Here is a 27,318-nt window from a genome sequence, read left to right as displayed (position 1 = left end):
GGTGGTAAAGAAATTGAGTATTCTGCTGGCTTCCCAGATCACCAGAGGCATCTCCAAAACTGAGGTAGAGTTGTTCTGACTCACTGGGAACCCACCATAGGCAATGTCACTTATGGACTTCTGGATCCTCCACCAGAATCTGCCTAATTTCTCCTTCTGGTGCAGCTTTGAGGAATGGCAATAAAAGAATAAAGAATGGTGAAAGAGAAAGCAGTCCCATGCTTAAGTTTTGCAGCAAGTTGTATGAACCTGCTACAGGAAGGATTAATATTCAGAAGTCCTAGCTGTACCTTAATTCTCTTTCAACATGCCTTCTTTGTTTGGACAAACTGTGCATGGCAAACTACATGAGTGATGTAGATTTGAGGGATATTTAAGATCATCTTTCTCAGAGAAGCACATCTGTATTCTCTCCTGGAATTCCTCTGTGTCTACATGTATGTCCAAGCCTTGTTTAGACAATCCTTTCAAAACCCAATAGTTTTCTTCTTTTAAGACAATGTTAAAAGTTATGATATTATTAATTATGTTGTTGCACCTAAGGCTGGACAGTAACACATCTACTGAATTTTAATAAATAAAATATATTAATGAAGCAAACGAAAAACCCCACAAAATCCACAATTTTAAAACAGTTAACACTTGTTCTTGTTTTCTTTTTTTTTTTAATTGTAAAATATAACATATTCATTACTGTATTAAGACTAAAACCTTGATCAGTAAGTCTTTTGCACCAAAATTAGATTTCTACCATTATATTATGCAGTCTTTACTTGGGAAAAATTAGCAGAAAATATGAACTGGAATAGTCTGATGCCTACTCTTTGACACAGCTTCACAGCCTGAAGATGCATAAGTGTCTTTTCTGTTTGTAAAGAATTCTCTAAATGTTTTTAATTTCCAATGGAAACTCTGATAAATAATTTATCATCACAAAATTATGGACATTATCAATATTGTTACTTAGATGTAAGTACTAAAAGGGTTTCAATGCTTAATGAGAAATAAGATATAAAAAACAAAATTCTAACTGCAAACTAAGAACTTCTTCTGAATTAATCATTTGTTGCTGTCACACAAAACTGTAAAATCTGAACATAGTTGTGAGGTACCACATAAGCACAAATTTATGAGACACTATACTCATAACAAGTGCCACAAGAGAAGTGATAGAAAATTCATGTTTCCAAAATGTCAATCTAAATCATAAAATGTAGAGAGGAGGGAAAAGAACATTCATGTGCATCTATGATCAGTAAATAAGACAGACGATAATGCAGAGAAATGCCGTTTCATGAGCTTTAATAATTTTTCCAGTATGTTTTCTTTGTAAGTTGTCTTTTGGTTTTGTTTGGTTGTGATTTTAGTTAGAAAATAAAAAGAATAATTCCAAAGGAAATATTTTCAAAATTGTAAATGTGTTTGTATTTGCTAGAAAAAAAGAATTTTTATCATCTTTTCCCTTCCCTTGCCCTTCGTAACTTTATTTTGTCAGAGAAAGCCTCCCATAAGACTTCACTTAAATTACAATTATTTTCATTCTCATTTCATCTGGAAGTCTCAGTGCAACCTCAAAACGGTTATGAGATTGACTGTGTTATATAGCATTTCTTATTATTTGACATTCTCCAAAGAATTTCCATGTGTAAATGGTCATAACAGAAACAGCACCCTTTATATATCTATATAATTTTTCTTTTTAGACCACGGAATTATTCAAAATATTATCCTAAATCATTATATTTATGATGGAAAATTTTATTTGGAGATTATATGAAGGATCCATCAGTGAGCTGTTGCTGTTTTGCATCTCTCTGACACAATGAAGCAGCTGTAAGTTCTCTGCTCTAGTTGGATTTGCAGCTGCTTTTTGCTGCCATCATGACACAAAGCAGCAAGACCGTCCTGGTAAATCTGGTCTGTAGCTGATATCCCTTAGATTAGTTATATGTCTTTACACAGCACTGCTCAGGACTTTGGAAATATAGTTTACAGACCATACGACATAATGAGAAGAACAGGACAGACAGACTGACAAGCTGGCTGGCTAGCTTTGCTAAGGAGTGATACAGATGCAGTTCAAAGCCTTTAGACCAGGCATTCCTCACGGATCTCTCAAGGATTTATTTACTGTATCTACAGCATTGGAGAGACATATGATATCTCATTGCCATGCTAAATCCTTGACTGCCAGAACTTTAGATTAGTCAAGAAAACTTGACTAAATTAACAGCACATTCTACTTTTTTTTTTCTGTGAGTAATACTGTTTTGTGGGTTTTTTTCTTTTACAACCAGAACTGGGTTTTGCTATGTGGATCAGTTTCCATCTTAGTTTTATTTATTCCATCTGTTAAAAATGATAGCTTCCTCTGAATAAATCTAATCTGAGTACTCACATTTTCATCTATGTTGCTGTGTTGAATTCAGAAATATCAGCTTGCCCTAAGCATTTCAGAGCTTGGGAAAGGAAGGTAACCTGGTTCAGGCATTCACAGAATGATTCAAAACCCACCAATCCTCTTTGACTGCTTCCAGCCATACCTCGAGTCCTGCTTGAAGCACTTCTGGGCTCTGTCAGGAAGAAGAGGTTATCCTTGTATGTCTCCAGAGTAAGCTGTACTACTCTCTCTAAGACAGAAGAGCAAGTGGTTTCCATGGTATGTGGGTCAAACAACTCAGTGTAAAAGTCTGTCCATTTCTTTTTCTCAGAATTAATCAGAAGTCTTTTTAGTGGAGCCAGGCAAAATATGAGATAACACCTATTTTAGTTCTTTAGCTGGTTTTTTTCTTGTACTTAATTTTTCAGAAATATCAACATGATGAGTCTCATTCTGGCCTACTAAATATAGAAATTAAGTATTCCAGACAAAACTATTATAGGTATACAAATACAACTAATATTTTAAACCAGATAATACTTCTATATAATTACTTCATTTTTTTTTGCTTGTACTTTGAACAGTAGAACTGATTAATGCAGCAATGAAAATAGAAAAAAAAAACCAACAACTAAAACACTAACTCATTCTAGCTCTACAATATCAGATTTATTTTATTTTATTTTATTTTATTTTATTTTATTTTATTTTATTTTATTTTATTTTTCAAGGAATGGAGGACTTTTCTGTTCTTTTAAAATGGAAAGATCCATTCCCATGGTAGCTATGAGTGTCTGGGCAACCACTGTATTTAGCATAGTGAAGCTACAAGATGGCCTTTGTTTGTTATGGATTGATTATTATGCAAAATACTCTCTCCGGTGAAGGTGGGGATAATGGTGTTGTTTAGAGGCACTATATATTTTTTTCATGTGAAAGTTAACCAGTGATGTAAAGTCAGGGTTCTATGACTGGAAAATTACATTTTTTTGAGTCTGCATAGGTTTTTCTGTATGGAATCAACCAAATTATGTGTATATATACATGTAGATAGACATAGAAAAACTAACCTCCACCTCCCCGCCCCACTTTTTTTTTTTTTTTTTTTTTTTTTTTTTTTTTTTTGAGGACCTATTCTCATGTTTTGACTCTCTTAGGGATTAGTCCTTCCAATTTCACAAAAAGCCACTTGCAGATTCCTTATTCACTTGAAAGCTTAGCCTGGGTCAATTTATTCCTATGGTCAATTATAACAGCTGAAAATGGAAATGGCTTAGGGAATAATCTTTCCATGAGGAAAGAAAAGTTTATTTTTAACATATGCAAGAATTTGATTTTATTTTGTTCTGTCAGCATTGTAACATTTAACAAAATTCACTGAGTTACTTCCTTTCCTTGTTAGGGGTTTTTAATTTTACCAGTGGGTTTTTTTGGGGGCAAAGGGGGAATTGAGCTGGTGGGATATGTGACCAATGATTGAGAAAAATCACCACAGTAGGAGCAATCAGGATTTTAGTTTAGTTCTGTGAGATCTCTGGGTAAGAGTATTGCTATCAGCAGTATTTCTCATATATATTATGTCCTCATGTTTCCAAGGTCAGCATCAGTAATAATTCAAATCAGAATTAATTCTCTTCTCTGGGAAGAGAATACACGTCTATTCCACTGATGGAATTCTGACCCTTCTAAATCACAGGGAAAATGCCTGTGTCTGAGCCAGTCATACAAGTTTGCCTTAACAGTCAGGGAACAAAGGACATGCTTAGAGGATAGTTCATCAGAACTAATTTGGAGAAGAACTTCACACACTCTTGATTTTTTTTTCTTATTTTCCTTCTCATCTGTGCATTATAAATTTATAGAGCTGAGGATATCTATTTTGGGTATGTACATCTAAATCTAGATAGACAAATCCTTCCCCTTGGTCTCTATCTGCTGATGAGCTTACACAGGTTGCTTAATCATAAGGTTCTTCCTGATAAGAGAAGTTAAATGAAAAATAAGAAAATAACAGTCCTGTGTCTCTGAAAGCACACTCTGAAGACAAACATGGGTGTGTAAGATACTAACCCAGTTACCAGCAGCAGAGACCAGAAGGCTACTTGGTCCTACAGAAGTGCTGGTCTAGAATGAAGTCAGTGCTCAAACCCTGCAGCGTGAAGAGTAATGTTTAAAGAGCTACACATATACCATAAGCACCTTACGAATTTCTAGCACAACCTGTTCAGCTGCTAGTAGTAATTAACCCTGATCACCTCCCACATGATGAAAACATTACTACTTGACAAATTAAAATGCAGCCCTTTGCTGAATCTCTAAAGAGGCACATCCTGTTGGGGTTAATTGAAGTTATGAAAAATGGCAGTTTAACTGCTTTGCACTGTCAGAAGAAGGCTTTGGCAGAAAAAAATTAGGTCTGAAACACAGCCCTGCTTCTCAAACCATATATTTCATATATCTCATACCTCGTTTTGCCCTGTCACTGGAGTTCTTGACAAGATCTCAGGACATCAGTTTTGATGTGACTGAACTTGTTAGAAGAAAGTGTTGTTAGTTTACTGAATGGGATTTTTACAGAGCAATTAGACATTGAAGGCAAATTGAAAATTAAGATTTTGCAAAATAAACTGAGATGTTTTCATTGCTAATGACCTCGCAGATTAAAAAAAAAAAAAAAAAAAGAAAGAAAAAAGAAAAATTGCAGCTTGATAATTGCAAGTTCAGGCAGTTAACTTAGATGCTGCATTTAGCAGACCTCAGTGAAAACTGCCCAGCCTGCAGTTTTGTGGAGAACCAAAAATAATTATGTGTTCTGCAACAGTTACCATGTAATTACATGAAACTAGAGAATGTATTTGACATTTATGTTCCATAATTTAAAAGCATTGACATTAACACTAGTGACTGAATAAAACAATCCCGCATAGCCGTGGAAACCTGTTCTAACATGTAGCAGTTTAGGAAGATAATACTGTAGGAAAGAAGAAGGCACAGGTTTCTTCTTTTCTATCTGTCTCTCTTTTTGCTGTTTTTATATTTTTTTTAAGAGGGTACTTGCTGTTAAAAACATATTTCCTTTCCTCATTAAAAAGCAGAAAATTCTGTAAAACAATACCAGGACAGAGACACTTCCTCCTGACTGGACATGTTACATGTGAAGCAAAATATAGCTTATCATTGAAGCAAGATAGTTGTCAAGTGTCTTTTGAGCAGCATGTGGCTCTTAAGCAGTTCCAGTGCCTCCCCATGCTGAGAGAGCACCATGTGTCCAGCAGGAAGGCTGCTGAAAAATCTCAGTTTCCAGCTGTGGGAGGAAGCAAGTCAGCCAAATATGCAGAGGTTGGGGTTGCCCCATCACCCCAGGCTGTAAATGCTTGCTTGTCCAGATGCACCTCACATTGCACTGAGGACGTTTTGAGTACCAAAACCAGGGCTCATCACCTGAGCTTTCCTTTGACATCTCTTTCCAAACTGAATATCTGGGGATATTCAGTATATCTGGGGATTGTCAGCCTAATGACCATAAGGAAATCTGAAATGCACTGGAATTATAAAATAAAACAAAACTGTTCTTGAGTGATTTTGCATCATACTAATGAGAATAATTTCTTTTCTAATTAAGTCTGAATGTAGCAAGAGCGCTAACATTACACCACAGGGCTCTTTCTGTATTGTTAAGACAGCTTTCCTTGAAAAGAGACTAAGGGACTTATTTTCCTAATTTCTCAAGTTAGTCAGAAAGTATCTGCTCATGCTTGCGACACAAAAAACTTTGAGAAAATATCATGGATATTTTCCTCTGATGTTTTATATGTAAATTTAAGAGCACGAATTCCTAAAATCTTTTGTTTAGGTTTATAGTAAATGACTAGTACTGCTGTAATTAAAAAAAAAAATTGGTTTCATGGAGCAAGACTGTTTGTCTTTGACTTCTAAAAGGAATGAATACATTAAATATTTTACGAGGCTTTTAAATGCCTGATGATAGAGGTTCAACATGGTCTATTCTCATGCTGGATGGCCAGGAACAAGAGGCCTCTTTTATTGTTCCCTGTAAAACCAATGAAATGGAACCAATTGAAATATTGTGCACAGAGTCACAGGCAGAGGATAATAGCGCTTTTCTGAATGGTAAGAACACAACAAAGTGCATCTCAAGAGCTTTGTTTTTGTCGAGCAGACCTCTCCTCAGAATGGACTGTCTGAAGAGGCTTTGCTTAATGCACTGTTTAATAGCAGGGCTCTTCAAGGTCTCCCCACTCCATTATGACATGTGCACTGCTGCTCCTTGGATATGAGAACAGAAGCAAAACAACAGGGGGAAAAGGCTGAGTTTACTTAACCCAAATGACTTCCACTCATTTTCCAAATTGCACAAGTATCTAACAATGGAAAATATTAAATCCAACATTCACAACATATGGATTTATAATTATAGGGGAAAGGAGACCTTCTACACATTAAAGTCTTGTTTATGTGGTGGAACTGGTAATATTTTCACTGTAAATTGAAATCACAGAAGTCTTGTGATGGTGAAGATGAGTGAAGTACAAATTTCAATGTAATGTCAATACTTCTGCTACAACTCTGCAGTCAGAATGTATAAATAAGGCAGAAATTTGATATAAAAATCCGTCTTACAGCAATTTGTTTGACTTACAGCTTTTGTTTGACTGAACTGTGTTCTTAAATGCCTTTGCAGAACTTGAGAGTGTAAATTCCTATAATAATCATATGTGGGCACTGCTTATGCAAGCACACCTTTTAGTTACCTTTACAAATAATATGGTATATTGACATGGTAAGCACTACTAATTACCTAAAAATGCTTATCATCTATGAAGTACTGGTTTGTTTTCAATAAAGAATGACCAGGTCATGGGGTGAAGAAGATTACATTGCTGTAAGAGAGAACTGTGTTTTGCTTAAAACAGTCAGTCCATTTTCAGAAATAAATCAGATTGTATTAGGGCATATGCATGTGAATTCTTTATGATGTCTGCTATGTAAATGCATTGAATCCTGAAGGCTTAATGTAAGTTATTGCAAGAGAACACTGGGATCCCAGTCAAATCCTAATGGAGATACTGCAGCAACTAGTCAATTGCTTCCTCTTTCTAACAGAAAGAGCAGCTGAAAAACAAAAGACAAAAGATTAAAGACAAAAGAGAACATATTGTACTAGTGCCATCTGACTAAATGGAATCGAGTGCTAAGTTTAACTGATCAGAAAGTTGAAATTGTGGAGCAGTGTAATATACTGCTTTTCAATATACTCAAGACTAGAAGTGCACTTTTATCTTCCAGTGCAAAAGACCACTAGCATTCCTAATTAAATAATTACTCCCTAGCATCTGTATTCAGAGTATATTGAAGAAAAAACTGCTGAACGTATTTGATGTAAAAGTCTTCCAAAGAGATGACTTACTTATTATGTAAAGGATTTTACTGTCTCCTCCCATGATTATTTCTCATTTGAATAATGAAGAATGTATATTCTAAAATAATAAATTAAAAAAAAAACAGTATCCATTTTTCCTGCATGAGTGGATTTCATACCATTCCTTGGCTATGATTAACAGGCTGTGTATCACTGCTCTGAATTCTGAGGTATGCATTGCTCATCATTTCCCAACAGTTGGCAGGGAGGAGTAGCTGACATCTCCCATGAGGCAGCAGTAGGTTCAGTAAGTGTCTGCTTCACTTGATGAAACCTTCACTGGTGGTAGAGGGATCTGACACATTCTGGTCAATTGGTTCTTTTTCTTTCTAGTTGCTTTTTACTTTTTTTTCTCACGTCTCCATCCCACATGGAGATTTCTTGCCTTCACACTTATAACTGCTCAACTTCTTTTCTTCTGGATGTTTATAATCTCTGCTTTCTGTTTTTGTGTCCTTTCTCCCACATGCTCTTCCTTATGATACCTCTAGCTCAACATAATCTTAGTCCTCTATGCTACATCTTCACATACTATCTCTACAGCAGCAGAGTTTCATTTCAAGTGAAAAGGTTTTGACCTGTCGGTTTTTCAGACTGACATTTCTCTTTTTCATATCAAAATTTCCTTCAAGTGAATTGATAGGGAAAATGTTTGTGTGTGCAAAATTATTTACATTTATTTATGCAGCAATCTTAGAAGCACACAAAATCCTTTTTTATAAAAGAAATTAGAACGGAACATAATACAAAGATAAAACCTAACAGTATCCCTCCCTGAACAGAGATACACTTTATCCTTGGGTATAACATCACAATACAGAAAATTGAGAGCTGAGTTTGAGAAGCCTGAAGAATGGAAGCTTAAAACAGACACTAATATTTTTTCCTTTGACTTTCTGTAACAGATATTTTTATTTCTAAGCCATGTTTTTGCATGTCTCCATTTATTAATTTTTGGGTTTTTTTAAAGAATGCTTCACACATGAGCTTTTTTTTATACAACCTTGTGCAGTAAAAAATGTCATTGACATTTTAAAGAAAATATTCAATTCCCCATAAATGTGTGCTGTTTCCATTGCACTTGCACATGCATGGGCACAAACAGATTTTTGGAGCCCACATTTAGTAAGGTAAATATAGTTAACATCTATTAGTTACTCAAAGAATGAAGTTTTTTTTTAAAAAGTGCTATGCAGAAACTGTTTTTAACTTTAAATTGATTACAAAGAATGCTGAAGATGACATTTATGAATACAAAAGAAGCTTGAGACCTGAAAGAGACATATAATAGCTGCTGTCCAAATTTTTACACAGCTCAACTAAAGCCTCTACTTATGTTTTGTCAACAGACCAAAAATAAGGACTCGGTATAGATCAGGAAAATGAACTGCAGTATTTTAATTGCAAAGAAATTATTTTTCCTTCCATATATATTCAGAGTTTTGTTTGTTTTTCAATTTAAAATTTGTAGTTTACTTATGATTGGCTTTACAGCACAACCCAGGGTTTAAAACTGTAACAAATCAAGGGTTTAAAACTGTAACAAATCAAGGACTTCTGAAAACTGAGCTGTCTTTCTTGCTGTTGTTCTGTATCCCTGGGTCGTGTATTCTCTGTGTCTTTCCATTCCCAAACTAGTTCTGCCACTCTTCCTCTGGCTCCTTTTTTGGCCAAAGATGCTAACTTCAAAAGAAAATAATTATAAACCGATTTTCACTATTCTTTTTTAATCCAAGATTAGCAGGCTGAATTGACAATTAAGAGCTATTAGTATTCTTTCTCTTCTAATCTGTGGGTATTCTCCTGTTGGGTCTATTATATTCGTGGCCTTTGTTTTACTACTTGATACTGTTAGCAAATGTCAGTGTTCATCAGTATCACAGTTTGTTTTACTGCAGGAAATGCTTTCAGTTGAATAGAAATGAAAGGTGAGATGCCATTAGAGAAACAGTGTTAAGCACTGATACTCAATTCTTCAGAATGATGTTTTTATTATTATTTTATGGCTCCAGAACACTACTCTTTCCTGAGAGACAGAAAAAGTGAAAATCTTAATACACTGTCATGATTCATCTCCCCAGTACCTGCTTCACTACAGGAGAGAGAAAACATGTTGAAAAAATCAAATAAACAAAACAACAATATCCACATAATACATGTAATCACCAAGAGACAAATTTTCTGCTTCTTTTATTTGGAAGAAATTCTACAGCAAACATAAGGGTAAGAATAACACCTTGCCAATTGTGTAGGGTGCACTGTACCACTCATCCTGATCTGAACAATGTAATGGGAAATGGGAAGAAAGGAAGGGAAAGGGGAAGAGAAAGTGAAAGTGGAAAGGGAAATACTTGAATGTGTGTCTCTCAGTCAGTCAGGTAATATGACCAAACTTATATATATATAACTTAAATATGTTTATAAATATATTCACTTCATGGGTCTAGCTGGGTTGGAGTTAATTTTCTTCATAGTAGCCAGTATTGTACTCTGTTTTGGATTTCTCACTAAAGCACTGTTGATTAAAACAGTGTTGTGACTATTTCTAATCATTTCTTGAACAACACTAAGATTGTGGGTTTTGGGGTTTTTGGTTCATTTCTTTTTTCTCCGATCTGGTCCCTGCAATGAGTATGCTGAGGATACTTTCGCTGAGGATTCAAAAGAAGTTGGGAGGTGACGCAGCCTTAGCAGTTGACCCAAACTGATCAAAAGGATATTCGAAGTAACATAACATAATTTATGTTTCTCATTAAAATCTGTGGGGAGACAGTCATTGCTCAGAGAATAGCTGGGTGTACTTGCGGGAAACGGTGAGGGATTGCCTTTGTATCACTTGCTTGTTTGGGTTTTTTCTCCTCATTCCTCCACCCTTTAAATTGTATTCATCTAGACCCAGGAATTTTTTAGATTTACTCTTCTTGCTCATGGTCCAGTAGGGGCAGAGGGGAAGAAGCAGCAGGCCATATGACTTTCAGGTGGGATCAACCCACCACCACATAGAAAACAGAGGTTTTCAGGTTTGTGAAAAGAAATCATTTCTTTGCTTAGCAAGAATAAAGGGAAGGGTAACAGTTCAAGTGGTGGCAAAGAGATCTGGTGAAAGGGATAGTATAATTTACAGAATGGTCATATGTCCTGTGAAGGTGATCTTAATTTTGTGTGGTGTGTATAAGCATGAGTACTGAACATGTAAATACTCATTGGGGAGATATAGAGGAGGAAATGAGGCATTATTCAGTATTACAGTAGCATACTTAGGAAAAGACAAATACCAGTGTTAGCTACTTCTATCAATATTTTTTCTCTAGTTATTCAGATAATATGAGAAAATTCTGTCCTCTAACAATGTGGGTACTGGTGGTTGATGAGCACCTTCAACAGTGACATAACTTAGTGTCTCCTAATTTTTCCTGTTAAAAATTAGTCCAAGACCAAATTTTAGTCACATTTTATTTGATTGTTGAGTGTTAAATATAGCTAATTGAGATAGCAAATTTATATTCACATCTGTAAAAAACAGTTCCTCCCTTATAGCTGGAGGTTGAGTTCCACTCTATTTAAGTCATGTGACTTAAATCACAGTCTTTTCATAAGTTTACACTACAACTGTTAGTATTTACCTGTATGGTTATTTTGTGAATTGTATTCAATAAGTCATTTTCCCTATCCATAGTACATGAAAAGGAGAAGTTACCCTTCATAAATTTTATGTGGAGTAAATATAGACTTGGAATAGCATAAATTTTATGTGGATTAAATATAGACTTGGAATAGTAAAAAAAAGAATTTTGAAAAGCTGAAGGAAAGGTTCTCAACTAAAAGAACTTTAGAAAAAATATTATTTCTACTTAAAATATTAGTCAATTATTATGAATTATATTTAACACTTTAGTATTCAAAATAAAAATAGTAGATAACAAAAAGTAAAGATGAATAGCTTACAACAAATATGAACAGCTTTAAATGCTGCAGCTATTTCACAGGAAACATTTCTTCCTCACCTTGTACTGAAGTGGTAGTTAATCACAACCTTTTTTCCTAGCTTGTAACCTTTCTCTGTTGCTTTCTTCTCTCCACTGCCTCAATCTCCATTAAAACAGGCTGCTCAAAAGGCAAAGCTGGCTAAAAGCACTCATGGGAGGGCCAGCATGTAAAGTCCATGTAACAGTTCATTATTTTCAAGAGTTTGTAAAGGAAGCGTTGTGAGAATATTTTAAATAAGTAGTGAATAAACAATACAAACTAACCCATACTGGTCTTAATGTATCTGAAAGGATTTTTATTTGTCATTGCTATTTTAGTATTTTGGCTGACTTGATTGATTTTTTTTTTCTTATGTGAACCTTTATAATCTGATTTCTAACAGAAAGCAAGAGGGAAAATGATAGAAAAAAAAATCAAGAAATAAGTATCTGGAATCATATTGTGCACACAGAACGTGCACCATTCCTGTCAAAGTGGATAAATTAAACCAGTTAATGGACTAGAATTACTGTGTATCATGCTTTCGATTGTTTGGGGTTTTTTTTGGTATTTTGGAGGTGGGTTTTCATGAGGTTTTGGGAAGGTTAGTTAGTTTTGTTTTGTTTTTGTTTTTCTCAAAAAGGTCACTTGCCCATTTAATGGTATCTACTGATGAGAATTACCATTTGAATTCAAAACCTCCTTTTGACCTGATACATTTAGACCTATCTTTTCACACTTATACTTAGGTATTTTCTCTGTCAAAAAGTTCTGTGAGTAAATAAATAAAATTCTTCTGAAAATTCTACCCAGACATTTTATCTGCTAGTTTAATTAAGGTTATGTAATGTAATATTAAGAGATAAAGGGAAATGTAATCCCAAGCATCACCAGAGTTTTACAATTTCCTAGTCTGAAAGGTAGGTGTAGACATTGCCAGATTTATATCAAAAAAGGATTCCCATTTCATTTGTGCATACTGCGGAAGAAGATTCATGGCTCTGAGAGTAAAGAAACGTGTTAGCAAGATAACCCAAATTAATGAGGAATAAAACACATAGATAACATAAAAGTAAAAAGTAAGAAGTGAAATTGAGATAGATAAGGGTTGAGGAAAAAAAGTGAAAAACAAGTTAGAGTTTTCTCATATCTAAAAAAACCTGTATTCATTTTTGTCCACAGTTAGAATTGTCTTACGGTCTTAGATGACAACTTTCAATCAACCTCCCATTAAAGTGACCTTCAGTGACCATGGCACAGGCATTCCAAATCATCAGTGCAAAAAGCAAGCACAGAAGTTTCTATATGATGTTGCTTATTTCAGGGTCTGAGAGACCCCGGTGAATTGGTGCATGAGAAAAGGTAAGCTGATTCCCAGCTTGGGGTGGGTAGGCACACTGTGAGCTGGGAATTAATAAAATGTTCCTGATAGTGAACATGACAGAGAATAAAAATTTCAAATTCAGTGCTGAACTGAGCTTATGAAGTTGAATTATTGTAATTTTTTTTCCTTTACATTAGTTGTTCCAGAACTCTTTTGTCACAAATGGTTGAAGATGATTATATGTTTTACTCAGCACAGGTATTTTAGGAGATTTTCCTTGGTCTGCACACTTCTAGGAGTTTCCCTTCCTACTTTGAAAAAGACCTTTGTCCCTTTCTTATTCTACTGAAATATTTTTACATGCTTACTCTAAAATTGTGATGAACAACAAATTCAATGATAAAGAACCTATTAGGCTCAGCATAAAAGCAAGGACCATAATATAGGCATCATCTTTGAATCAGTATGCTCTCCAGAGCCTCATAGCCCAGCTACATCTAATTTTTGTTGATTCATTCTGCATAATAGCTATAAGATACCATAATCCTCTCTGTCTGTGCAGTTAAATCTCTCCCAAGATCCTCATCATCTCATATCTTGCTTATAGGAAAGTCTTTCTTTTCAGCTTTGACAGATGATCTTGCCTCAGTCAAATCTATTCAGAATGCTACCATAAGGAATATTTTCCTAGCTCACTTCTCTTCCCTTTATGCCCTTCCACTGATTTTTCTATCTCATCAAATATACACTATTTTTCTTTATTAACAGGTACCCTAATGGCCAATCGTCACACTACATACCTAGTTTCTGTTTTCTATGAGCCCAAGCCTGCATACCTTCATCACTCTTGCTACATTTTGCAGCAAGCAATTTCAGGCTTATACTCAATCTCATACTTGCTTTCATGCCTGGGAGGGTCTCCTTTGAAAGACCCCTAGAGCTATCTTGTAATCCACCATCAATTCTCTTCCTAAAGCTGTTATTGGCTATGATGCATAAAAGAAACCAAACCCCTAAGCAATTGGTGCAGTAAAACATAGTCCATATTGCTAAGCAGTGTTTGTCTCATGGTCTCTTTGCAGTGCTCTGTTTTCATCCTGCATTCAGTACAAAGACTGTCACCTCAACTGGAACAAGAAAATACTTAAGCTCTACCTCACACCAAATAGCTGAGAAGGATCATAACTCATTATTTGGATTCCCAAGCATTACCTAACTACAGACAGCAGCAGATGATGATATTCTAGGATTTTTAGTGCTCTAGTGTTCTCTGTGAGTGCATGGTAATTTCTTACCAGAATTTTACTTTTTTTTCAATGCGTATTAAAAAGAAAAACCCGACCAAATAAAACACATTAAATTATACATTGAAACAACTAACTAAATTGGAATCGACCAATCTGCAAAAAGCCTACATTTTTTTAAATGCAAAATAGTTATTGGATAAGAATTGGACAATAATAATTGGATAAGAATTTGACAATATTTTTTAGATAAGTAGGTCTCCTTTGTTTATGTTATAAACTTCACTATCTAACCTGACTTCTACATGCAGACCAGGAAGGGAAAACTTCATGGTGTTATATGCCTGTTGGTATCTCCTGCTAGTAAAAGAATCCCAGTGTGAAAGGCTCTAATGTCAACAGGCATTTAAACTACAGTTAAATTAATTTCTACCTATCTTTTGTCCTTAAACTTTGTACCAAACACAACAAATAAGGTCGCTGGCAGAAAAGTATCAATTTTAAAGTAAATATTAAAATGTATTTATGACAAACCTACCTGCAAGGATTAAGATCATTGAATAAGGATATCATAGGAGCCAAGACTTTGTCTAAATCTGTCCAGATCCCTTTCCTGGATTTTCTTTCTCTAGGTATGGGGAAGACGATGTTCTACATCAAGACCTTGCTCCTCTGTAGAGGCAGGGCAGAAGCAGCCATGAATTTATGTCTGGTAACTGGGAAGACCTTCTAGGTTGCCTAAAGAAATGAAATCTCTTCAATCTATAAAACTCCTTCAATATAATGTCAAAAAAAAACCCACAAAAACAAATAAAAAAAAACCTTCAAGAGAAATTCTATATGAAAATAAGTAAATCAAAAGCAATAAACAGTGAAAACTGAATATTCTGCTTAAGTCCTAGTTTCAAACTTGGCAATACAACTACCTCTTTTCACAGTAGCAGAAGATGTTTCAGTCATAGATAAAAGGCTTTGTATGTCTGTCGTATCAATTCAGTGTGAAAACATAAAAATGCTCAAAACATTGTTAGCATAGCAAACATTTTAAAATTTGAAAAAGAGAGATTCTCCTAAATAAATTTCTAAAGGTATTTTAGTAGCCTGGTATTATATAATTAATATGTATACCATGCTAAGAAAAACAGAAAATAAGGATGATCTTACTATTACTATTAAGATACATAAGGTTTATACTTTTTGCTATATTCATTGTAGATATATTTTTAAGGACTGTCCAAAGCAGAGAGTACATGCTACTTCTAGTATAAAAGTCCGAAAAGTAAGCCTTCTGTGATAGAAGAATGGACAAAGTTTTCACTTACATTACCTGAAAAAATGTGCCCAGGCCATTATTGCCTCTGTCACAGATGAAGAAACTACCGTTATGCATCATTTATCCATTTAATGGTTTACAGCTCCAATTGTTCCAGGGAGGTCACAAATTCACCAGCTATCAGAAAGAACTAGATTCTGTGCTTTGAACTATGATTTAGTGTGGAAGAATTCATGTCTGTGTAGCCAGGCATCTGGTTAGACATCTGAGGTACCTCAATTGTGTAGATAATGTTGCCTTAGTTTGTTTGAAGCTTATGCTCTGTAAAAAAATTAAAGATTCACCTTTTTCATGTGACAGTGTAGCTATTCCACGAGTCTAAGAAGCGAGCTTGCCTATGCTAGTAGGATTTAAAGGATGTGATGTTTTTGACTGGTATCTATCTACCGTAGAAAGAATTAAGGAGATCACTGAAATTCCTTCTCTACAGCTATGGTAGACAGGCAGATTGCAGGAAGGTGGCAATTATAAATTCGGTTTTGAAAATAACCCTAAATAATTTCGTATATCAGACCTGAATACAGTTTAGTGCTATTAAGGCAAGCTGAGTAATTCTAGCCTTACTAACTTACTAGAATCTGATGGAGGGGTTTCCTTCTATCCCCAATATATTATTTGTGGAAACTAACTTCCTACAGGGCCTATAAATGAAATTTTCCCAATGAGAAGGTCAGATTAATAAAGTGTTGCTTGAAGGCTGCCTATTTTCAACTCACCTGAGACCACCCATCTGGCAACAATTACAATTAGACTCCTTGACAAGAAATTATAAAAGTAAAACCATTTTCTATTCAACATAAAGAAAACCCTCCATCTAAATAGCAATACTTATGTGGATTAACAAACTCATATTTCCAACTGCAACACATTTCTTGTTTCCAGTACCTGATACATGATGCTCATTATTCTTTAAATTAAATAAATATGCAGCCAGTTCTCAGGTGTTTGTTCTTTTTTTTAAAAAAAAAAATTACAAAAAAATTACAAAAAAAATTACAAAAAAAGAAACTAAACCAAAAAAGCACCATGAAACTACTGCATTCATTTTCTTCTGATACTTCCTATAAGGACCACATAATTATATTGCTGCTTAGTTAGTCAAAACTTCCAAAAGCACTTTGTTATCCAAGGCAATTATCACAAAAGCCTTCAATGCTTAACTTTTTTTTTGTCAAATTGCAATTTTTAGTGCCAGGGTAGCATCCTCTAACTGACTTAGTGGCTGCACCGTTGATAATCAGTGGGGAAAAGGACAGAATGACCCAATTTTTATGCCCTACCAAGCAGAAAAGTTTGGTTTTGCCTTCTGTATGAAATGATCAATAAAAATAAAAAAATAACCCCTTGAAAAGTCTTTAACATTACCTTAAAAAGAGGAAATTAAATAATCCCAAAATAATTTTAACATCCCAGCTGTTAATAAGATGACTACAGAACTGAAACTGACAACACGAAATATGATAAACTTGAAATTGTATTGAACTGATGACTAAAGTAAATGAAATTTTTATAAAGCCATATCCAGAAGAAGAATGAGACATAAGTTACATATGGTTGTAACATATATACATATGAGGTTGCCCTCATACTGTGTATTTCCAGGTGTTTGAATTTTTCTCTATGTGCCTGCATTTTCCTTGCCAAACTCTCTCAGGTATAGAAGATCCATATTCACTTCCTTTACAAGGAATGAACAACACAGAGTAAGCACTTGAGGTAACATAATTTTCAAAGGGTGCACAGCAAGCTCCAGGTGTTTTGATGCTCCAAAACTGCAGCTGGAATTACTTTAAAATATACTTTAAAAATAGACAAAAGAGATGATTTAGCTATGATACAGAGACTGAATAATTAAAGCAAACTATATTTTAGTTAATCCCTAGTCCAAGGACACAATCACTGGACTTCAGACTATGCAAAAGTATACACATGACTTACCTGAGATGGGGAAACTCCACAAAAATAAAATCAACAGCTATGAGTGCAAAGAGCAAGTAGAAAAGAAGCTGTACTCTCTATTCAAGGGACATCTTCTAAGGCAATTTTGTGAATTCAATTAACTCTACTTTAAGGACTCTTTTCTTAAGCTTGTGTTTATATAATGTAAAACTTATGATGTTGGGGCAAGATTTGCCTAAATTTGCCAGTGGTTTGCACCATTTGAAGGACCGATCTCTGCCTTGTCCCCCTGACTCAAGGGTAGATTCATCTGATGATATCAGATGTATAGGTATTATTTAAAATGCTATCATTTTCCCATACTAAGCAGATATTAAACACAGACAAAGGGAACTGGAGGAAGACAATATTGTGTAAACTTAGAATAGTTACATTCAGATCTAAAAGCAAATTAAATTAAAAATAGGTGACATTTTATTCTGCCGTATTTACTATTAATAAGTTAGTATGGGTTAAAAAAAATACAGTGTGAATACACTTTAAAAGCCAGAGAAGTGACACATTTACTATCCTACATAGAGTACTGTCACTTTTTAACCCCAATCAGCCGCTGAGCTACACAGAACTTCTCACTTACTCCCCACTGCTAGGATGGGAAGAGAATCAGAAGTGTACAAGTGAGAAAACTCATGGGTTGAAATAGAATTAAATAGGTAAAGCAAAAGCTGCTTTTGCAGACAGCTACAAGCAAAGCAAAAAAGGGAATTCCTTTGACACTTCCTATGGACATAAAGGTTCAGCCACCTCCAGGAAATCAGGGATCCACTACATGCAGTGGTTACTTTGGAAGACAAATGTCATCACTCCAAATATCCCCCTTTACCTCTTCTTTCCTCTGTATTACGTGCTGAGCATGACACCACGTGGCATGGGACAAAGAACAACATCCTTTGGCCATTTGGTGTTGGCTGTCCCAGCTGTGCCCCTTCCCAACTCCTTGGGCACCCCCAGCCTGCTAACTGGTGGGGTGGAGTGAGAGGCAGAAAAGCAGAAAAGCTCTTGACTTTGTAGTAATGCCACTCAGCACATCTAAAACATCCCTGTGTTATCAACACTCTTTTCATCACAAATTCAAAACATAGACATACAAGTTCCTGGCAAAAAAATTAACCCTATCCCAGCCAAAATCAGTACAAGTGCATTAGATTATAAACACGTGTTGCAATCCTTATGTTGCAAAACTGAAAAGTAAAATATCTGATTATTTCAGAGCAATCCAGATACAAATATCCTTGAACTCCAGACTATACTTCTGTTTTGGTTTGGTTGCACATTGAACTGTGAGAGAATGTGCCCCATATGGATCATTGCCAAGTTAGCTGGACATTTTTTTGAGCCAAAACTGACCTCAGAATTCAACGAAGTCAAATGGCCATCAATACATATATCCTTATATACAAACATCATTTTGCTCACTATAAATACCTCCTTTCTATTTAATGGGCAGCTGTTGTCTGTCACTTATATCCTTAGCATGAATTTAAGGTGTCCTTCTACTTGTGCTGTGTTCCACCATTATAGTAATAAAATTTTGAGTCACCAGAGTAGGACTCTGCTCAGAGAGGAAATCACACAAGCTCTTTACCAGATGCAGGTGGAGCAAGAAGGCTTAGTACTATTGCACTGTTTGATCATCTAGAAAAAACTGCAAATCTAATCAGATCCCTATGTTGAGTACTTCATGAACAAAAACCAGGCACATACACTCAAAGCAGAGGAGATGATATAACCCCATCCAAAGCCTCCTGTTGCTTTCCACATCCCACACTAATCATTTAAATCTGAATTGTACGAGACTTGGCCAGCTTGCTCTCATCTGTGCCTGAGACTTACCCAGACACAGAAAAACATTTGACAGCTTTTTATTTGTGGTGAGAGAGGCACAAAACTCCATGTCATGATCATGCTGAAACCATCATATCTATATTTTCATTTTATTCAGTAGAGCAATAGGGGTTTTGTGTCAAATTTGATTAAATTTTACAGAATATCTATAGCAGTTGTTATATATATCTTTAATCATCTTTATTATTAGAGAAGAGAGAGAGGTTGCCAGTGCTATCAGTATAAAACTACTGCAATACTTTCTCTGGTGAGGCACTTAAAGTATTAATTAATAGATGATATGCAAGATTAAAAGATTAAGCATATTTTTATTATGAAAATATTGCTAATGCTAGTTTTACTTTCATAAAACTGCAACTTTAACAGCAGCTTTGATGTCATTGTTCTGAGTATGTGACAGTAGTGCAAAAGTTATGAGCCAGCAGTGCCCTGGCAGCCAGGAGAGCCAAGCGTGTCCTAGGGTGCATCAGACACAGCATCTCCAGCCAGGCAAAGGAAGGGATTGTCCTGCTCTGCTTTGCCCTGGGGCAGCCTCACCTTGAATATTGTGTTCAGTTTTGGGGGTAACAATATCAGAAAGCTATTAGAGAGAGTGTCCAGAGGAGGGCAATGAAGATGGTGAAGTACCTTGAGGGTGAGCTGTATGAGGAGCAGCTGAGGTCACTTAGTCTGCTCATCCTGGAGGAGACTGAGGGGAGACCTCACTGCAGTCTGCAACTTCCTTGAAAGAGGCACAGGAGGGACAGGCACTGATCTCTTCTCCATGGTGACCAGTGACAGGACCAGTGAGAGAATGTCCTGAAGTTGTGTCAGGGGAATTAACTTTAGATATTAGGAAAAGGTTCTTCACCCTTCTGTGCACTGGAAGAGGCTTCCCAGAGAAGTGGTCACAGCACAGCCTGACAGAGCTCAAGAAACATTTGGACAATGTTCTCGGGTGTGTGGTGTGAATCTTGGGGCTGTTCTGAGCTGGGCCAGGGGTTGGACTCAATGATCCTTGTGGGTCCCTTCCAACTCACCTAATTCTGTGATTCTGTGACAACTGTTCTAGGAGGTATGCCTCTCAAGGAAGTTAAATAGGACAAATGAAATTAAAATTAGGGACATGGTTCAGTGCTGAACTTGGCAATGTAATGTTTACACTTGGACTTGATTATCTTAAGGATCTTTTCCAATTTGTGGTTGTGTGATTCTCTGAAAAGGCCCATGCATTGCTGAAGTCAATGTCACAAAATTAGAGGCAACAACATAATAAAGAGAAGGAAAGCCAGTTGGTACACAATGACAGCAATTTTTAATAAAGCTTTGTACCTCATTGTCCAGATCTGAGAGGGATCAATTGTTTCCACCCCTACAGTAAAAATATAATCCTGAAATACAGTACCTATCTGCATTTCCACTCCCCACTGGATAACTGATTTAGAAAAACTATTAGATGATCAAAATAACTACAAAAATGTACAGAAGAAAAGATAAAGGATAACAAGTGTTTACCAAAACTCACACTTTTTTTAAACAGCAAACAAAATTTCTTTAAAAGAACAATCTAAGTATCTGATCAACCGAGAGAAGAAGGTACTTTCCTGAGACAATATTTTTTTCTATCATTTCTTTTAAAGTGAATACAGGGATTTGTTGATCAAAACTATCTCAGTTAAATCAGTCAAGCAGTAGAATCTTAATTCCACCCATGTTTTTGTCCATCTTCCCCTTTTAGCCAAAACATAAATAACCAGAAAATATCTACTAATGGAGGTCTGAATTTCTGATAGTCAAGAGAAAGGTAAAAGGAAATTTTGCTTCTTTCTTCTTAGTCTGAACATGCAGTACAACTTTCTCTCCAAGGACATATACCATGTGCTTTGGAAGCAAATAATAGCAGCAATAACTATTATCATTTGTACAGAGTTTTACATTTACCAATCTCTGTGAAGACGGTAATTACTTTACTGAAACAAAGGTTCTGTCATTTACATTTCTCCAGGACATACACACTGTTATGTGTGAACAGACTGAGAACATATTGTAGGTATATATTCTATCATCAATTAAGACTCCTTTTTAAACAAAGGGCAATCACTCTCAGAAAGACAAATAAGGACCTGTAAGCTCAAACTTTGCTATTAGACCATCAAAATTCTGTAAAAAGAAAGAAAAAAAGAAGGCAAACTGGAAAACCTAGGGGAGTTTTCACAACCTCCGTCAGTGAACATCGGAGAATATTTTTTTTTAAATAATTTTAGGTATCATGGCAGTGCTAAACTGACCTTTGCTAATTATGAGCAGGCTTCTACCCAGTGGTGGTTCTCCATGGCCATAAATATAACATGTGTACTAATACAAAAAAAGGATGAGGGTGCCTTTTCTCTGGTCCTGAAGGCAATGTCTCTTCTCCCCTCAGAGTGGGATGGTCTGGCCCACACAGGCTGTGATGGACAATGCCAGACCTTGCTTTCTCCCATACTGTGCCCAGTTAGCACAGTCCAAAACAGGAAGAAAAAAAAAAGCAAGGAGGAATTAAGTAGTAGAGAAGTTCATGGACCAGTGTTCTTACCCTGAGTAATGAGAAACATAGCTTCAAGCTTCAAGAGTAATACTAAAGTCAGATGTCAATTAGTGAAAGCAAAAATTAAAGAATATAATGGCATTGGAAAGGATGTGTGCATATGTTACTTATATGTGTTTTTTCCTTCAAGTATGTTACTTTTTTCTATATCATTCAAATAGCTTTTTACCAGGACCTATAATTGTGGAAATATTTTATTTTTGTTAACTGATGTTGAGGAAATCTTCATTAGAAAAACTCAGTCACAATTTATCTCCTTTAAAATTAACAGAGTTACCCCGGGAGTCAATTTGATCCAATCTTTTCAGCTGTGTCCTAACATGGATTGGAGTAAAGAACCTTTTCACAAGTGACAATACTAGAATAAAAATTAATAAAGGAGTGGAATCAAACTGTTGGGAAAATCAAAAGAAAAACAATCCTTTTTCAAAAATGTAACTGCACTGTAACATTGACCACGATCTTGCCTTCCTATGGCTTCTTTGCAATTACAGCTGTAGGCTTCCAGACCAACATGGCTTACTCAGTGTAATAGCACTGGCATGACATCAGAAAAAATATATATTAAATGGAGATCACATCACGTGGGACATTGATCCTGATCTACAGTAAGAATATTCTGTAGTCAAGTACCAAACATGCTCTCTGACTATCCTTCAGCAAATGAGACCCTCTTTTTTGTTCCATTGCCTGTCATATCTGTATTTTTTCTAACTATAGCAGCTGTTTTGGTTTAAAAAAGAAAAAGGAATATGACACTTATTTCAAATATTTGTCCTCAGTTATTTAAGGCAAAAGTTAGCAGTATTCTACACATTACTTTAAAAAAATTTTACCAATATTGCCTTCCAAATCTCTCCCCACTTATCTTCTTTGTTGCCTTTCATACAAGACAAAATTTTAGCAGAAGTCTTCAGATCAAATTTCTGAAAAGAAACACTGAATAATTTTGGTCTAGCCATCCAGAAAAGAGAGGCTCTGAATATAAATGAATGTATAATTCAAAAAGATATTTTGCTTCCTTGGAGGGAAAACAAACAAACAAAACCTCCCAAACTGACAACCAGACTGAAGGTACTGACCAAAAAACCACACAATACTATATAGTTAAATAAACAGTGACATTTAAATGTCTTGAAGTATGCCATTGCCTACACGACTCAACACAAAAGTAATTTCAGTAGTCTTCTTCAAATTCTCTATTTTATTATTTTTCTTCATTATAGTTTGGAAAGATTCCTTTACATAACTTGTTTCTAATGTTACCTACCAAGGCAAAATGAAGATGTGTTTCACTTGGTGTTACCATTCTAGAGATTAATGCATTTTAGCCTGGATTTTTGTTAGCAGCTATTCCCATTATGCCTTCACATTTATTCTTTAAAATTAATCCAGAATAGTAAATAAAGATAACTTAATTATATAGTGCATGATGAAAGAAAAGCAAAAGTATTGGAAGTATTGGACGTGAAGTCTAACTGAGACTTTTCCTTCTTTTTTTCCTCTTTTTTTTCCTTTTTTCCCCTGGTTTTAAAATGTTGTTGCTGCTTTTCATGGACCTGACAATAAAAAGAGACACTTATTCAGCAGGGCATAATCAATCCACTGCTGGGAGAGGAATTTTGGCACAACTAGAGGAGACTGTCTCTTGAAAATCTATTCAGAACTTACAGATCCTTCCAGGTTTCAACTCTGACCTAAATTCTTTGTGTCTGAATTCTTGTGTTTAAAAGTCATAAACTAAAACTTTGAGGTGACTTATGAATAAGAGTTCTGGAAAAAAACTGATTGTAAATTGATTGTTGTAAAATTGTTACAAAATTATTAACCCAAGGCATAAAATCAACTGTGTGACAATATCTCTTAATACATGGATTTTTTAATACTGTTAAATGCACTTGCTATTTATAGTTATGTAAAATCTGAAAAAAAAATGTAGCAAAATATGTTATAATATTTGTCCTTAAATATGTTTCCAAGAGAATTCTTTGCCCATTTCTGTAAAAGTAGTGGGAAGATAATGCTTACAAAACAAAATAAAATGAACTGAAACAAATTGCCTTGTCTTCCAGGAAAAAGGAATTGGGGGAAAAAAAAAAAAACCAAAAACCAAAACATGAACACTGGGCTTTTTCCTAAATTACATTGCTTTGGTGAAATATCTCTACTAATGAAAATGCATTTTCATTTACATTTAACTAATAATTCAATATCTGGTAAAATGCTAATACTACTTCTTCATTCCAGCTAATAGTTTTGTCATCTCCCTGACAATCAAAATGCAAAGTATAGAAAATAAAAAGGAGCACATTAGATAAACCTAGCTAGTAAAGAAAAGACAGAGCCCATTTATAGTTATTTCAGCTTTTAGATCCCAACACCCATTAGTTTTATTTCTCTTTAACTGCTTAATATGTAAAAAGAATTCCAAATTGGTTCTGCAACAGATGTCTGTCCAGTTAGGTCTGACTCCATATCCTCTTATTAGTGAATGAAATTACTGAGCTAAATCTCCAGCGGTGTCTGAGCACCCTAAATATTGAAAGGCAAAATCTTAATGGAAGTCTGATTTTTACAGTACAACATGCTTCTGAACCCAAATTGTTTAATCCTTCCTTTTGAGACTATTGCCAAGGACAACAATGTTCTGCAATGTAATTGACTGATGGAAAAGGTCCAATATGTTAAGGAACTAAGAAGGGAAAGGAGGGGTAGGAAGGTGGTGTATCTGTTCTTTTTCAGTGTCCTTTGGCAATCTGATGATCTCTGAGAATTTGTCAAACTTAAACTGACCATGCCCAGACAGAATTGTTCCTTTTCTCTTTCTTGGAGCAGCTTTGATGGCAAATGGGACATTATTTCTATCTTTCTGTCAGACAGTTATAACATACTGTGTTTATAAATCCACTACCAGTCTGATTTTCTCTAAATGGTCTTTCAAAATCTCCTTACCTCCTTGAATAAGCAGTACTGCCTAAAATGTCATGAGGTGCCAATATATATTAAGTTGAAAGTTCCCTTGATGTTTTACTTTTTCCAGAACCACTAGCTACTCTATAGTATTTCTGAGAAGCATATTTTCTTTAAGGTCATAGATGCCAAGACTAACAAGTATATTTTTATGGATGCAAGAAAATAGTATGGTTCTAATTTAGAAGTGTATGTTCTCTTACAGAAAATGCACCTGTGGTAAAGTTTTTGTGAAAAGATATTGTAGTATTTTTTCTTTATTAGTGGAATGTTATCTCTCTATAGGGTACTCCCCTCCTCCTCTCACAGACTTAACCTGCAATTACTGCAATAAAATACTGTAGGAGTCCCAGAAATATAATTCTAAAAGGTAAGCACTTCTTGAAAAGCTGCAATATTAATGCATTAGCATTTTGAAAATTACATTCTTTGAAATGAACCAGTGTTGGAGACAGTAGTAATTCTGAAAGATTCAGAGGCAAATACACTGTTGCACTGGAAGATAAAACTAGTTTGGACTTTTCCAAAACACTAAATTTGAAATGATAACATCAACTATTAGAGTCAAACCATGTTTCAGATTCCAGAAAGGAACTGTAACATGATAAGCTGTGGTGAATCCAGAGAATTTCTGGCTTGTTTTTTGAGCTCCATAGAAAAGGAGTTTTAGAAATCTTTGGTTGAAACTATCAGCAAGTCTAACCTGAAAATGTAATGCAATTAATGGCACATGAATTTTTCTTTTTTTTAGCATTAAATATGAATTTATAACTCAGCTTAATTTTTATTCATAGACATGAGTCTAATTTTCTGGTAAACGCCTTTCAAATTGAGTTTGTTTAGAAATGTTACAGGTTTATTTTGACTAACTGTGATGTCTATGCAGGTTTTTTTTCCATATCTATCAATTTAAAAGATATGGCAAAATCAAACCTATTTTGCATGCACACATTCATATATTCCATAAATACACATTCATACGCATACCCACTATGTACAAAGTGCATGCATCTGTATTTATACATCAAAGTGATTATGAAATTAGTCTGAGAAGGAAAGTTTGAACAAAAAAATAGAAAATGATGAGTCGATCTTAAGTATTTTTGTAAGCATACCAGAGGCAGTTAAGGCTGAAATTGTGTAGAAAAAAGAGTATTTTACATATACTTTTCTGATTTCTTTCTGATTTTTTTAATTTTTTTTTTTTTTTTTAGAAATTAAAAATAATATGCATAAAAATCTGAACAGGATAAGAACAGACATTCTTTTTTAGAACAAGGACCAAGCCCAGATCCATGACAACGGGGGGCCATGCAAGCATCTTATCTCTGATGTTAATGATCAGTAAAAGAGACTTAAGGCAAGAATTACAAAAGGAGAAGAGAAGAGAAGAGAAGAGAAGAGAAGAGAAGAGAAGAGAAGAGAAGAGAAGAGAAGAGAAGAGAGAGAGAAGAGAAGAGAAGAGAAGAGAAGAGAAGAGAAGAGAAGAGAAGAGAAGAGAAGAGAAGAGAAGAGAAGAGAAGAGAAGAGAAGAGAAGAGAAGAGAAGAGAAGAGAAGAACCCCCAAATACCAAACAATCAAGCAAACAATTAAGAAAGAAAGAAAAACAGAGAGGGAAATTATAGAATGACTAACCCTTTCAGTCCCTGGTAGGTAGCATATTTGGATATTTTACTGAACATTGAATATGAATCACACCATTTTAATGTGCAGACAAGTGACTCTCTCTACTCGTACTGCATTGCCCACACCTGCTGATACTTAACACCCCTTGTGTCACTTAGTGCCAACGAGTTCCTGATTTCAGTTCTTCACCAAATTAACAATGTCTGGAGTATTGTTTTTTAAATAAACTAATAATGCCTTGCTTCCTTCCCTCAGATGTTCTTTTCTAAACAAAAAGTTTTAATCTATTTATCCATCCCTGAAATATCTGATCATACTTGCCATTCTTCTGTCATTTCTACAAGGTCTTTTTCTGATCATTGCTGACAGTTTCAGAGATCTGAAATGACTTGTACAACTTCTTTGCAATTAGAAGTAATTTAGAGTCTCCTATTCTAACAATATATGAATTGTTAGTATTATTTTTATTTATTACTTCATGTGAAAGTAATTTCATTTACAAATTTTTCCCCTTTTCATTTGATGACCTCCTTATTTAATGCTGTTTGATCTTTGCACAAGCATTTACAACCACATTTAGATTTAACTATTCTCAATAATTTTCTGTCATTAAGCAGGCTTTGCTACCTGTTTCCACAAGTTAGAATTAAAGCTTTGCAGTCAA

The 27,318-nt window shown here is 35.1% G+C and overlaps 1 long non-coding RNA gene across 1 annotated transcript in view; it reads left to right on the top strand.

Moving 5' to 3' along the window:
• The window catches only part of LOC119702310, a 50,506-nt gene extending 24,034 nt beyond the window's left edge, over positions 1-26,472 (top strand). The window contains exons 2-4 of the long non-coding RNA XR_005257319.1: positions 12,969-13,148; positions 25,313-25,397; positions 26,242-26,472. This is a non-coding gene — a long non-coding RNA (uncharacterized LOC119702310). The remainder of the gene's footprint in view (positions 1-12,968; positions 13,149-25,312; positions 25,398-26,241) is intronic.
• Positions 26,473-27,318: the final 846 nt, after the last annotated feature.

Source organism: Motacilla alba, chromosome 1 (genome assembly GCF_015832195.1).
Source record: "Motacilla alba alba isolate MOTALB_02 chromosome 1, Motacilla_alba_V1.0_pri, whole genome shotgun sequence".
Lineage (NCBI taxonomy): Eukaryota > Metazoa > Chordata > Aves > Passeriformes > Motacillidae > Motacilla > Motacilla alba.
This window is presented reverse-complemented; position numbering and strand designations above follow the sequence as displayed.